Below are 13,025 nucleotides of genomic sequence, written 5' to 3' on the forward strand. Positions count from 1 at the left end.
ATTCTTGTTCTCCTTTGATGTATTTATTAGTACACAGCATTTAGTATTTATGCATAATTATCCCCCACTTCCCCTTCTTTAACCAGTGGGGGTTACTTTAGGTTCTGACTCTGCATGCTGTCTTTCCATCTTCATGAGGTGTTGCTCCTGCTCCTATCTGTTGTCCCATGTCATTCTGTCCTGTATGTAAGGTGTTACTGTACCTCCAGTCCTTTCCTGTTGTCATTCCTGCACAACCTGTGCACAGGGCCAGGGAATCTCCATGTCCTTTGTTACTGCAATGCCAGCAGTATCTGCATCCTTCCATGCATTATTGTATGCAGGTCCCCATCCAGGCACTACCTGCAAATGGGACATTTGCCAGTTTTGGTCGGGCTGCAAATGCATCATAACCAGGCTACTTGGGATATAAGATAAAAAGCAAACTGAAGAAAACAGATGTAACACATTGGATCAAGGTTGTGTCATAGGTCCAGAAAAAACAGAGGAGACTCCAAGGATCAGGAAAATAAGTAGCTTGTTTTGGGACTGTCCTTTAGAGGAACGGGAAAGATTAGTACTACCTATAGGAGGTCTAAGGTAAGACAAATCTGAGGTAATATTTGTTTTGGGTGTGGTGTAGGTCTGAGTTTTCAATGAAGTATGTCATGCCCAACAAAAATGTCTATTCCTTGGTAACATCCAAACTTAATATGCAGACCTAAGGATGAGATTAAGAAATTTTAAGTGATGTAAAGAAGGGCTGACACTGAAATCTGTTCTGATCAAATGGATCACAGATAATGGAAAAGGCAAAGAATTTATAAAAAGTCTACTCTTTAAATCATAGATATCTCCCAATATAACAGTGAATAGTGTATAGACTAAAGTACAGATGGGAGGTGCTACTAGCAAATGATCTGAATAGGGAAAGGTGGGCTATAAAATCCAGTTTGATGTACAGACTTGCCCAGGCCCCAAAATTTTAAATATTAATTTCTAAATGTTTCCACAAATGTTTGTACATTCTGGAGAGGTTGAGTAGAATCTTTCCAGAGGCTAGTCTTCAATGCTGGAGATGTGAGACAAATGCAATAGAAGACTGGTTAAACATATTCTTAACCTACCCAAGATTAGAACTATTTGGACAAACTCTAGAGAGACTATTTACATGAGTTTTGGAAGGGAAATCGAGGGTACCCTTTAGTTTATTTTGGGGTGGCAGAATTCAGAAAAGTTATCCCTACAGGCTTAAATAATTTAGCCATTGATAAAGTTGTTGGCAAAGAAAGTTGACACTGGTGATTGGAAAATGACATTAATACTTGGTATTGTTGAATTAAAGACACTGCTACTAGAAATAATGAGAAAAGAGGAACGACTTTATTGAAGAGAAAAAAACAAACATTTTTTTGAAAAAATGGACCGTGGCTGTCTTATTTAGATAGTGAAGAAAGAGGCCAAGAAAGGAGCTATTAAAACTCAAATTCTAGACATAAAGTAGATTGGAAGGGGTAAGAGTGAATTAAAGGAATGGATAACTAGTGTTTTAGGGCTATATCAATGAAGTTGTTCTGTGATATCCCATATAGTCATTGATAAAGAATAAAAACATGGAAAAAGGTAATAAGAAAACATGTATTAGGAAGTGGGCTGAGTGCAGTGATTAAACGTTATGGCATGGGCCTTTTAGGAGTATATTCCCCGTTGAACTGTAAATAATGCAAATAGTTAATTTTGCTTCAATTATTAGTGTCTTCGGAACAGTATTTTCAAATGTGAAAGTGTTATGAAACATTTATGTATGTTTGTTTAATAAATGTATTTGTTGTTCAATAAAGCAGTTTTATATTTTAAAAATTTTGTTTGTGTATTTGTTGGTTCTCAGTTTGGGTTCCACTTATATGAGGCAGTATATAGTACCACTTTTACCCCCTTGGGCATTGTGTTATGCCTCCTGTTGCTACTGAAAGTTCCACTGATATATCTGGAGACATCTAGTCATGACTGTTTTTGCTTATTGAGCACCATACATGTGGAACCTAGTGCTCGGTAACTGTTACTCTGTGACAGTTTTTGGATTTTTTTGGCTTATGTTTGGCATAAATACATTGTTTCTTTTAATTTGCTCTTGTTTTATTGCTGTTTGCTTTTACTTTAAAATTTTTGTTTTACATTAAATTTGTGGTGTTTTTTCCTTGATCTTTAAGAAAAATTCTTCATTTTGGCCAGTTGAATTATTTTACTGCTAAGGAATTCTCTGAACCATGTGAGGAGCTGAGAAGTAGTGTTTTTTTTTATTTAAGGTTAAGCAGAACAGGACAAGGTTTTCCCTATGAGAGTTGACAGTGTTCTGTAACTATCTTTGGATTTCTTAGTTTACAGTTTGTATACTTTTGTCATTTTTTGCTTTATGCTCTTGTTTTATGCAACTTGCTTTATCTTAAGTTTGTTAGTTTACTTTAAATTTGTTTTTCTTTGAGTTTTAAAAAGTGGTTGGTTAGGGTTAGTTAGGAAATATTTATGTTGCACTCTTTGATAAGCAGAACAGGGCATAGCTTAATCTCTGAGAATTGTACTTCTGTATGATGGCTTCTGTATATTTTAAAGAAAACACAGCAGGAAAAGACTTACTCTGTGAAAGTTGTCCATGCTCTTTGACTCCTGCTTTATGACTGCTTTCGATTTCCTGGTTTATAATGTATGCACTTATATTGCTTCTTGGCCTTTTCTCTCTTGTTTTATTGCAGTATGATTTTTGTGTTTGTTTCTCTTGGACTTCCAAAACATTCTTGGTTAGGGTAATTAGAAAAGTTTTGTGATTAATTGTTTGACTACAGAGGGATTAACTGTATTTGAATTGTAGGAAGAGCTTTGAAGTAGAATTTTATTTTAAGATGGGCAGAACAGGGCAAAGTTTAATCACTGAGATCCAGTCATCTGTGACAGCTGTTATATAGCTGTTTTGGATTTTAGCATGTTACCCTTTCCGTTATGCTGGTAAACCCATTATTTAAAATGTGACTTTACAATTTCCCAGTCTTATCTAATCTGCTCATGCTGGAGAACACTAACACATCATAGTCATAAGATGCTCCTGGTAGATCAGAAGACATTCCCATTAGAGCGGAAGACACCCCCCTTAGATCACAGTATCAGCACAATCCCCCCACCCTCCCCTTCCCCTTATTCAGATTACTTTTAAAATCTCTGACCTAGTTCCTTTTACAGGCCTTGGACCTACACTGCACAGTACTTTAAAGACTCAGACGTACACTGCACAGTACTTTAAAGACTCTGACCTACACTACACAGTACTTTAAAGACTTGGACCTACACTGCACAGTACTCACAGTACTTTAAAGACTTGGACCTATACTGCATAGTACTTTAAAGACTTGGACCTACACTGCACAGTACTTTAAAGACTCGAACCTACGCTACAAGTACTTTAAAGACTTGGACCTATACTGCACAGTACCCACAATACTTTAAAGACTTGGACCTACACTACTAAATATTTTAAAGGCTCGGACCTACACTAAACAGAACTTTAAAGACTCGGACCTACACTACACAGTACTTTAAAGACTTGGACCTACACTACTAAGTATTTTAAAGACTCAAACCTACACTACACAGTACTTTAAAGACTCGGACCCACACTGAACAGTACTTTAAAGACTTGTACCTACACTACACAGTACTTTAAAGACTCGGACCTACACTGCACAGTACTTTGAAGACTCTGATCTACACTGCACAGTACTTTAAAAACTCGGACCTACACTGCCCAGTACTCACAGTACTTTAAATACTTGGACTTACACTACACAGTACTTTAAAGACTCGGACCTACACTACACAGTTCTTTAAAGACTCGGACCTACACTACACAGTACTTTTAGAACCTGCCTGGGGTTTTTGTTAATTTGCTTTTAGTGAGAGGTAAGATGAGCTTTTTCATTTGCAATGGCAGAGGAGGAATTCACTCCAAACTTGCACTGATTGGCTGTCTCTTATTTCAATAGGGCTGCCTAGAGTTTTTAATTTGGACAGTTGCATGGTTTAAAGCTGTTAGTGGCTGACCTCCATGGAAAGATGATAAAGGAGAGAAGAAAGGAGAAATCTTTTGTTTACAAGGCATTTTCAACCTGGAACTTGAGTATGCCACATTTTGTGAAGGTTTTCTGTGTGAGTTACCTACTTGGGTTTGGCTGGCATGCTTGTAGTTTTTTTTTTTTTGTGATAGGAAAGGCAAACTTCCTCATTCTGTATGATAGTTCGATGGGGCAGATTTCATTTGAACCTTCCGTGATTGGCTAGTTCCCATTTCATCTGGGGAGACAGCTTTTAAAATCTGTTTGGTTCTGCAGCTTGACACATTTTTTCCTAGGCTGTAGACCTTGTACCTCCGCAAGTATCCCCAGTAACAATAAAGTGTGTCTCTGCGTATTTTCTGTGAGTGTGGTAAGTTGGCAGACTTTATGGATTCCCTGTGGGATGCACTGTTGGAGATGCTGCGTAGGCAGATTAGTGAGATGAGGGAGATTCTTCTGAGCTATGATACAGAATCAGAATTGCTTAGACATGGTAAGGCCTTGCTGTGTCTTATTATGGTGGCTGCCAAAGAAGCAATTATTAGAACACGGAAGTCGAAATCTAAATCAATTATACCAGAAGTAGTGAATATAGTAATAGAGATGAAAGAACTGGAACTGAGATATTTAAAAAAGGGTAGGAGCAAACTACATAGGAAAAAAATGGGAATTGTGGGAACAATACATACGGGGAGGAATGAGGTTTAAAAGGTGGCAGGACTTAAATGAGCTGTGTAATGTCTAACTGAAAATGATTGGGTAGATTATAAGTGGTGTATAACGTTTGCAACTGGGAGTGTTTCAGTATTGTTTGTGATGTACAATGTTTGCAACTAGGATTGTGTTGAGTGTGGTTTGTTTTGTTTCATTTATATAAATGTATGATTGCCTATGAAATAAGTGATGGTTTAATAAAGATGTCATGGATCACCCTTCACCATCTCTTGAATCCTGCACAAACCACGTTTGTTATGCTGCATATCCGCATGTAATGTGGAGTGGAAATCACTGATTCTACTCTTCGCATACACCTGATGAAGGGATGTTTAGACTCTGTGTCCGTGCCACATCAAGCGACTGCCAGCAACAAGGTAAGAGCATCTTTTTTTTTTAATTTTGTTATTTCTACTGATGTTTACACTGGCTTTCATTCTTGGTTATTTTTGTAGAGTTTGCTGCTCTTAGATTTCGTTTTAATCTGTTTTTCCTGGACTTAGACTGTCTAAACCTTACATAGGACTATTCCTGCTGTGATTCTGTTATATTGTTGCTAACTCTACTGTCATTATTTTAACCAGTCTACTGTAGGTAGTGTAGTAACTATTTTTTAATATGGTCGAGTGTCATCAGTACTAAAATTCTTAGCTGTAAGTGAAATTTGGCATTCAAGATCACTGATTAACAAAGTTTCTGGACGATTGCAGTTAGGTGCAGTTTTCTCTCAGCACCCCATTCTGTCTTACTGTAGTTATCTTCATACTAGCACTTTAAGACACCACTTAAAATAACCCCTGCAATACTCTAAGACTGCACCTTGTCTTTAAAATTATCAGTGCCATCCTGTAGTACAAGTAACCTATTGCCTATGACCACTGAGTCCTGAGCTGCTCTTACCTGTCACCTGACAAGTCTAATAGTGCCATGTATATTCAGACAGTGTGGACAATGTCTTGTGTTTACTTAAAACTCCTTACTGTTAGATGTTTGTAGTTCAGTCTGGGTGAACATTAGATATAATGACACAGTATATGGATTGCCTTATATGTATCAATAGCCCTGTACTGCTAGATGTTTCTAAGTCTGTGTTAGCACTAGCTATAATGAGGCATTGTAGGGTCTGCCTCCTGTTTGCTTGACAAGTCCTTACCCCAAGATGTTTCTAACTCAGTCTGTGAAAGATGTAATTACCAACTCAGACTGGAGGCACATCTCTGTACTTCTAATACTGCCAGTAAACAGCAATACACCACTACATCTACTTGTACTGAGGACATCAAAAACTCTCTGCCTAAGACTCCCAGATACTCACCCAGAAGACCTCTCAGCCATCTAGGTATTTGCTAATATCTACACCCACACGAGTATCCACCCCACTGCTGTGCCTAGTCCTGAAGTCCTTGTTATTGGTGGTCCCTTTGTCTGACATACTGTCACTGTACTCAGTAGGCTGGATAAGGAGAAGCTTATGGCCACTTTTCTTTCTGAAGCTGAGATCAGTAATGTTACAGGGGCCCTCTGGATCCTTCGTCATCCTAATTATGAATATCTTCTTGTTGTTGCCCATGTGTAGGTGAATGATCCTAGGAACTCTACCCTACAGGACATAAGCAAGACACAAATGAGCTCACCAACTATGACTCATAGAAAGATAAACGACAAGTGTTGAGCAACATTCTCCCCTCACAAAGAATGATGGCTAAATTCAAAGAAAAAATAATAGGTTACATTGGTTGGCTTGTTAATTGGCATCATTTTACAGGGGATCCAATGTGCATTTAACTGGCACCAGATGATCACCAGACCCCTCTGCTTTACTAGACTTAAACTGCAAATCTCATAACATGGCTTTTGTGTACTGGCTACAACTTCTGGTTCTTCCATATTGCTTTTTTAGGTAATATTCAATCCATGATCATACTCACCTAGCAAACTCCAGTTTGAGTAATGTCCAAGTTGCTGTCTGCAATGGTAGGAGCTTAAACAACAAAGTAGCTAAGATTCATGCCTAACTCACTCACAAAGACATCCATATTTGTGTAGTTACCCAAATTTGGTTTCAGGGCAATGATAACACTCCCTCCTTTTCAGGTCATTATGCATAATATCCATTTAAGACTACTGGAAACTGTGGTGTGTGCATAAACCTTATTATTGCATTATATCCTGCACAATACGAATAGAATTTGTAGATGACCTAATCTGCAAACCACACACTACATCATTGTGAACTTCAAGTCTCCTTCACTATCCTCCTAAGAGCACACAAAGTATCTAAGTCAGTTCTGAAAGCTAACTGTTAAGCCTGATACACTTATTATGGGTAACTTTAATTATCCCTCAGTCAACTGGCTAACCAGTAAAAAAATACACCCAAAGTTTTATTAACTTTGTAATTATCAGCTCCATAGTGTAAAATGTTCTTGCGCCCACTAGGGGTGTAAACCTCATAGAACTTGTTCTCACCAATGCTTCCTCTCTTGCACTACCCCACAAGTCACTACCTCCATGGTTAAATCAGATCACCTAGCTGTAACCTTCAGCTTTAATACAAACATCCCTACCCGTAAAACCCTTCCTTATTTCTAGATTATTTTAAATCCAGTTTATTACTACTACCAATATCCTGGACAACCATATCTGGTACTTACGCCAGGCAAACAGAGTCATAGTACTGCCTTTGCTTCTGCATACTCTTTAAAAATTTACTTTCTCATAAATAAATTCATTGAAAGGGATGCTGCCACTTACCAGAAGAATTGTGATAAATTTGAACATAAGCCTCTCTAGTGGTATTCCGATATAAACCAGTTACATATAAAAAAGAAAAGGTTTCTGACTCTTTGTAAAAACATTCCTATTCCTCATTATAGCTTTAATCATATTTGCTCCATGGGCTATGCACCTGAATCTTGGAGAAATAAAACAGTTGCACCTCTCCACAGGGGGTAGCCCTGTCACTCACTCAGGTATTTATATGCCTATTATTCTTATTAGTAATATATTTAAAACCATGAAACATGTTATTGCTAAATTAGCAGTCACATAGATAACTTTCAGACTCTTGATACTAATTAGTTTGGATTTGTTAAATGCAGGGCATGTCTACTCAACCTAGTATGTTTCTTTGATAAGATTATGAAAACCTCTGATGACGGACAAATTTTTCACACTGCCTATGTTGGCCCTTACATAGTCCAATGGACAGTAAACTGGCTTACTGACAGAGCTCACGTTGTAAAGGTAGGATGTATATCTTCTAGCAACGTGCATGTCTCAGTTGTGATTAGGAAGTCCTTCCATCTTAGACAGTTTATCTGATAGGCCATCTCAGTTGTGATTAGGATGTCCTTCAGTCTTAGCTTATATGTTGGGTTATCTCATTAAGTCAAAGAGTGTTATATTCCTGTTCAGCTTCTCCCTTATGAAACCCATTGTCAAAATCCTTCTGTCTTTAGAATGTACTTGTCATAGCACTTTGTATAACTTGAAAAGCCCTAAAAATTCCTAACTAATAAATCTCCAGTTTATTGCACTTAAACTACAGTAATGAGTTTAAATCCATCTTCTTCTACTCTGTTCATACAGGTTCTTGAGAAATGATGTTTGCTTAGTTTTTTGTAGTTTGAAAAACCCTGTTCTTTTTGGCATTCTTTGCCCTCATACAACAAACAGTCTAACAAAATCCTTATCCAAAGACCAAAACCTCCATTGTAAAATCAGCAACATCTGACAACATAGTACTATCTTAACGAATACCTTCCTCACCTTTGGAATAAACTCCTTTGGACATCAGGTACAATACCTCTGTGACTACCTTCAAAGCCTGACATGACGATTAAATGGATTGACACAAGGTCATGCCTAGCATTAGTGTAACTCATCTTCTGTCCACAGTGAACTAGGTAACTATTGTAACTGCAAGCCTAATGTTATTAAACTTCTCCTTACCTCACAATCTGTTAAGTTTAGTACCAACCTGTGAACCATGGTGGCTGCAACACTGCCTTACTTCGGCCTGTTTCTGCACGTAAGGCATTCTTATATGAGCTGGCATTTAGTAGTAGCATTGCATAGCAATCTCAATACATTTTTAATGGTCCTGGCTCTACGTCATGATGCCTTAGCAGAAGTGCTTTTTATTTACTAGTCAACTATTTATTTATATATGTTATGTTTTGTTATGTGTCTGGTATATATTTATGCCATTGCTTTATTGTATAGCATTGTTTTGGGGTTGTTTCTTTATTTATTTATAAGTTATTAGTGTTTTGGTTAAGAAATACTGTAATAAAACTGAAGTGTAAGTTAAAAATGTATCATCTTTCTGCTCTGCTTACTACTTTGCATAGCTCAGCACTCTGGCTACCCATTTCTTCAAATTTGACCTCATTTTGTGTGTCATAATCTGCTTCAGATAGTAACAGTTTAGAAATCTTGATCACCACAGACATCTTTTTCAAGTATACGTACTTACATTTTAAAGTTTTTATGTGTTCTGTTATTATTTTATATTTATTTATTTAAATATTTATTTATTGCATTGGTTTACTGGGCAAGTCCACTGGGCCAAAACAAGCCAATTTTCGTTGGAGGCCCAGGGAGAAAAGCTCCATCTAGAACATAAAAAATTAAACATTAATTGGTACAGAAGTAGAAACAGTGTTACACACAGTGGTTACAGTAATATATACAGAATATATATATAAGTCAGGAATTTATTTGGTTTGATTACAGTAACATATACAGAATATATACATAAAAGCAGGAATTTAGTTGGTTGCCAGATGAATTCAGAGTGTAAAAACGAGATAAATTAATTAGCATTATTGTACCAGTATCAACAAGAGGTGAAAGAAAAAATAAATAAATACGGAGAAAGTATCATCAGTCACTAGTAGTAAAAAGCATAGGAATTTTGTTATAATATAATGCTCTTGTGCATTTTACTAGTTACAGTCCTTTTTGACGTTTTGAAGGTTTTTTTTCCAGTTTCAGTCTTTTGTTCAGTCCTTCTTCCACAATGGATAACCTGGATAACCCGCAATCATATAAACAAAAACATATCTGTTGGATGGTAGCTTTGTTGTGACTTACTGTTACACTCAATTGGAGAACATGTGGACACAGATGCTATGTGATTGTCCAGATGATTGGCAGAAGCTGCAATAGTGCTGAAATCATTTTACTGTATAAAAGATGCTCTAGTACTCACTAACACATCTACTTGTGAAGTCATCTTACAACCAGCTAACAGATCTTTGTGAAACGTTTACTTATGAACGTCAGTTTGGATTCAAGAATCACTTAATGGGCCAGTAACTTGGTTCCTGCATAATTTATGAACTTTAATTTCATGGATTTTCATTCTAAGTTATCATTAACCCTTGGCCATCTCGTGGTCATGCTCTGGAAAAATCATAAACCATCAGTGCTTTTCTATGGGGAGAACGACTCCTCAAGACATATCAAGTATTTCCTTATTGTGTTTGGCCATCAGCACATGATGTCAAGTCATAGTGACATGCTAGGATTTTACTTAAACTTTTAATTAAAAGCAGTTGCTAAATCTTTTTTAGGGAAGGGAAAGGCCGGCACATGTGACAGAGGTATAGTGACTCCCAGAAAAGGCAGCTTTACTTTATGCCATACGTTTGGGGACTGGTAGGGACTGACCTGTTGCAAAGTCACTATGTTTGGTTTGCTCTCTGGAACCTCTGTGGCATTATATTCTCCTGTTGCACACGCTCAAGATAGCATTGACTGAACTGAATATATTAAGTCTACAACCATTTACAGCTCAGAAACTGTATAATGTTACTAATGGTACTCATTAATACTAATGGAAAACTGTTTTGCCCATCTTAGATACCCTCTGAGGGGACCATGTAATAACCATCCTGTACTATAGACAGAGATATTTTAGATATCTACTGTTATGTAGAATGCCTCACACATCTACATATTCCCAGTTATCTAACCATGTCTTCACCCATGTCTGGTTTCCTATCTTCCCCTACAGCTTTCATTTTCCAGGAGAAGTGAGTCAAAAGGGTCTGCTGAACTCTAGATTGATGACATCTGCAGGGCTGCTTCTGGCTAAATCCATGATGAGCCAGTCATAGATTTGGATCAGGTTAATTTGGTAAATGCACTAATTGTGAAGTAATGCAATAATTTGTTGATCAGACCCTAAGAAAGACTGAACTAGCAAAACTTGAATCGTGCTATAATAAAATTGCTAGATATGCTACAAACCCACCATTTAGTTCACACCACCGTATGGCACTCAAACAACTCAACTGGCTAGAAATCCCCCAACTCCTTTTCCTTAACCAGTTAACTATGGCACATAAAATCTTCTATCAACCTTATAAAACGTCAGCCCTGCAATTATTACTTCAACTATATTCCACTACCAGAATGCTGCGCTCCACCAACAAACACCTCATTAAGATCAATAAAACCAAAAACCTAGCTGGAGAATCCCTTTTCTCGAGTTACATAGGCAAAATCTGGAATAGTCTACCACATGATATTACAACTACTCAGACCCTGCTCACTTTAACAAAAATGCTAAAAAATCGCTTTTGCAACAAATGGCTGTGCCCTTGCTCTGCACCTGACTAAACCATCTCTCTCTCTCTCACTCGATACTAATACCTCTGCTTCATGGTTAGTAGCACTACACTTACTACAGGACAATGGGCTCTCTCGACAAACAAGGACACCTAACCTAAAAATAACCATGTAAATCCTATATGAAAAATTCCATCGGACTGTATATGCCTCGCTCTTCTCTATTCTTGCTTACCTGCACTTTATTTCAATTTATTGACTCACTATTGTATTTGTTATAGATTTCATTCTGTATTCACCAGGCTTCGCTCTCCTTTCTCTGTTTTTTTTTATTTCTTCTATTATAATTAATTACTTAGTTAACGTATAGGTCCAGATTGTTTTAAACACTATTACATGTATCACACCATGTTGTTAATTATAATCAAATATTATTAAAATTTACTGTATTATGTTCTATGTGGAGCTTTTCTCCTTGGGTTTCTGCTGAAAAAAGGACATGTGCCCAGATGGACTTTCCCAGTAAACAATTGTAAAATAAAATAAATAAATAAAAATAAAAATAAAAAAAATAACCTCCGTTAATTGGTACCCAAGGAACCTTGCAAAGTTTGATTTTTTTGATGCTTCCATCATGTTGCTCCCTCTCCAACTAGCATCAGACTCAGTAGCCTGTGGCTTTGTGGGCTACCCGCACACTGCTTAAGTTCAGTATGCTGAGACCACCCACTTCCTATGGGACAGTTTGAATTGATTGTTGTTGTTTGGGGTTTTAACAAAACTTTGTAGGATATTCAACAGTAATTCCCCCCCACCCAGCTCCTCTTCCTTCACCCCCCTTGCAGTGCCCTTTCCACCTTCTCAATCACTGTCTCTCCATCTTCCCATTTTCTCTAACGCTGTTCTGCTTTCAGATTGATGCCCTCCTTTCTACTTTACTTGTGGACACCCACTGATGGAAAATGTTTGATTTCTCATATGATCGTTTTGCTTCCAAAAATGGTTCACCACTTTCTTTCCACAGCTTCCTTTCTCCTACACAACTAAAGAAGGCATTCCTTTGTTTTTCTAACATCTGCTGCCGATGTTTTCTTCATGTACTCTTTTACCCCCTTGATACTGTGGCAAGAAATAACCAAGGAATTGTTAGGGCTAGGCTTGTATAGGCCCTAGGGCCAATAGCCCAGTACCAACCTAAGAACCTTTGAACCTATGATACATTTTGCTGCCTCCTTTCTAACCTCCACGTACCACTTCCAGTGATCCGTGGAATTTCATCTTCTTTTATGACTGACTTGGTCATTACTAAGGCTTTCCTGGTAAAGGATAATAAGCCTCTTACCGTTTCTGTCTTTCTTATACTTCTCTTTCCTGTAATGTCTTCCCATCTGATTCCTTTAATGATCAAGTCTGCTACCATTAGCACCCCCTTTGCTCATCATTATTGATGCATAATTGCCCTCTACCTTCATGCCATGCCTATTTGCCTTGTGACTCCTTACACTAGTAGTCTTCCTGGATACTCAGTCCTTTCTCTTCCAACTTCTTGCCTTCTAGTAAAGTTGCCCCTTCCTTTTCTTCTCATTTCATTCCTGCTTGCACCTACTGCTTTCCATATATAATCCTGCCTGTCACCAATCACTTGACATT

General features: G+C 37.5%; 1 protein-coding gene across 2 annotated transcripts in view; it reads left to right on the forward strand.

Annotated features, from left to right (window-relative positions):
* Positions 1 to 13,025, forward strand: part of AATK (apoptosis associated tyrosine kinase) — a 2,480,061-nt gene that overhangs the window by 987,861 nt on the left and 1,479,175 nt on the right. The gene's annotated exons all lie outside the window — the stretch shown is intronic.

The sequence above is a fragment of the Protopterus annectens genome, chromosome 10.part0 (assembly GCF_019279795.1).
Source record: "Protopterus annectens isolate FY-2018-M chromosome 10.part0, PAN1.0, whole genome shotgun sequence".
Classification (NCBI taxonomy): domain Eukaryota; kingdom Metazoa; phylum Chordata; order Ceratodontiformes; family Protopteridae; genus Protopterus; species Protopterus annectens.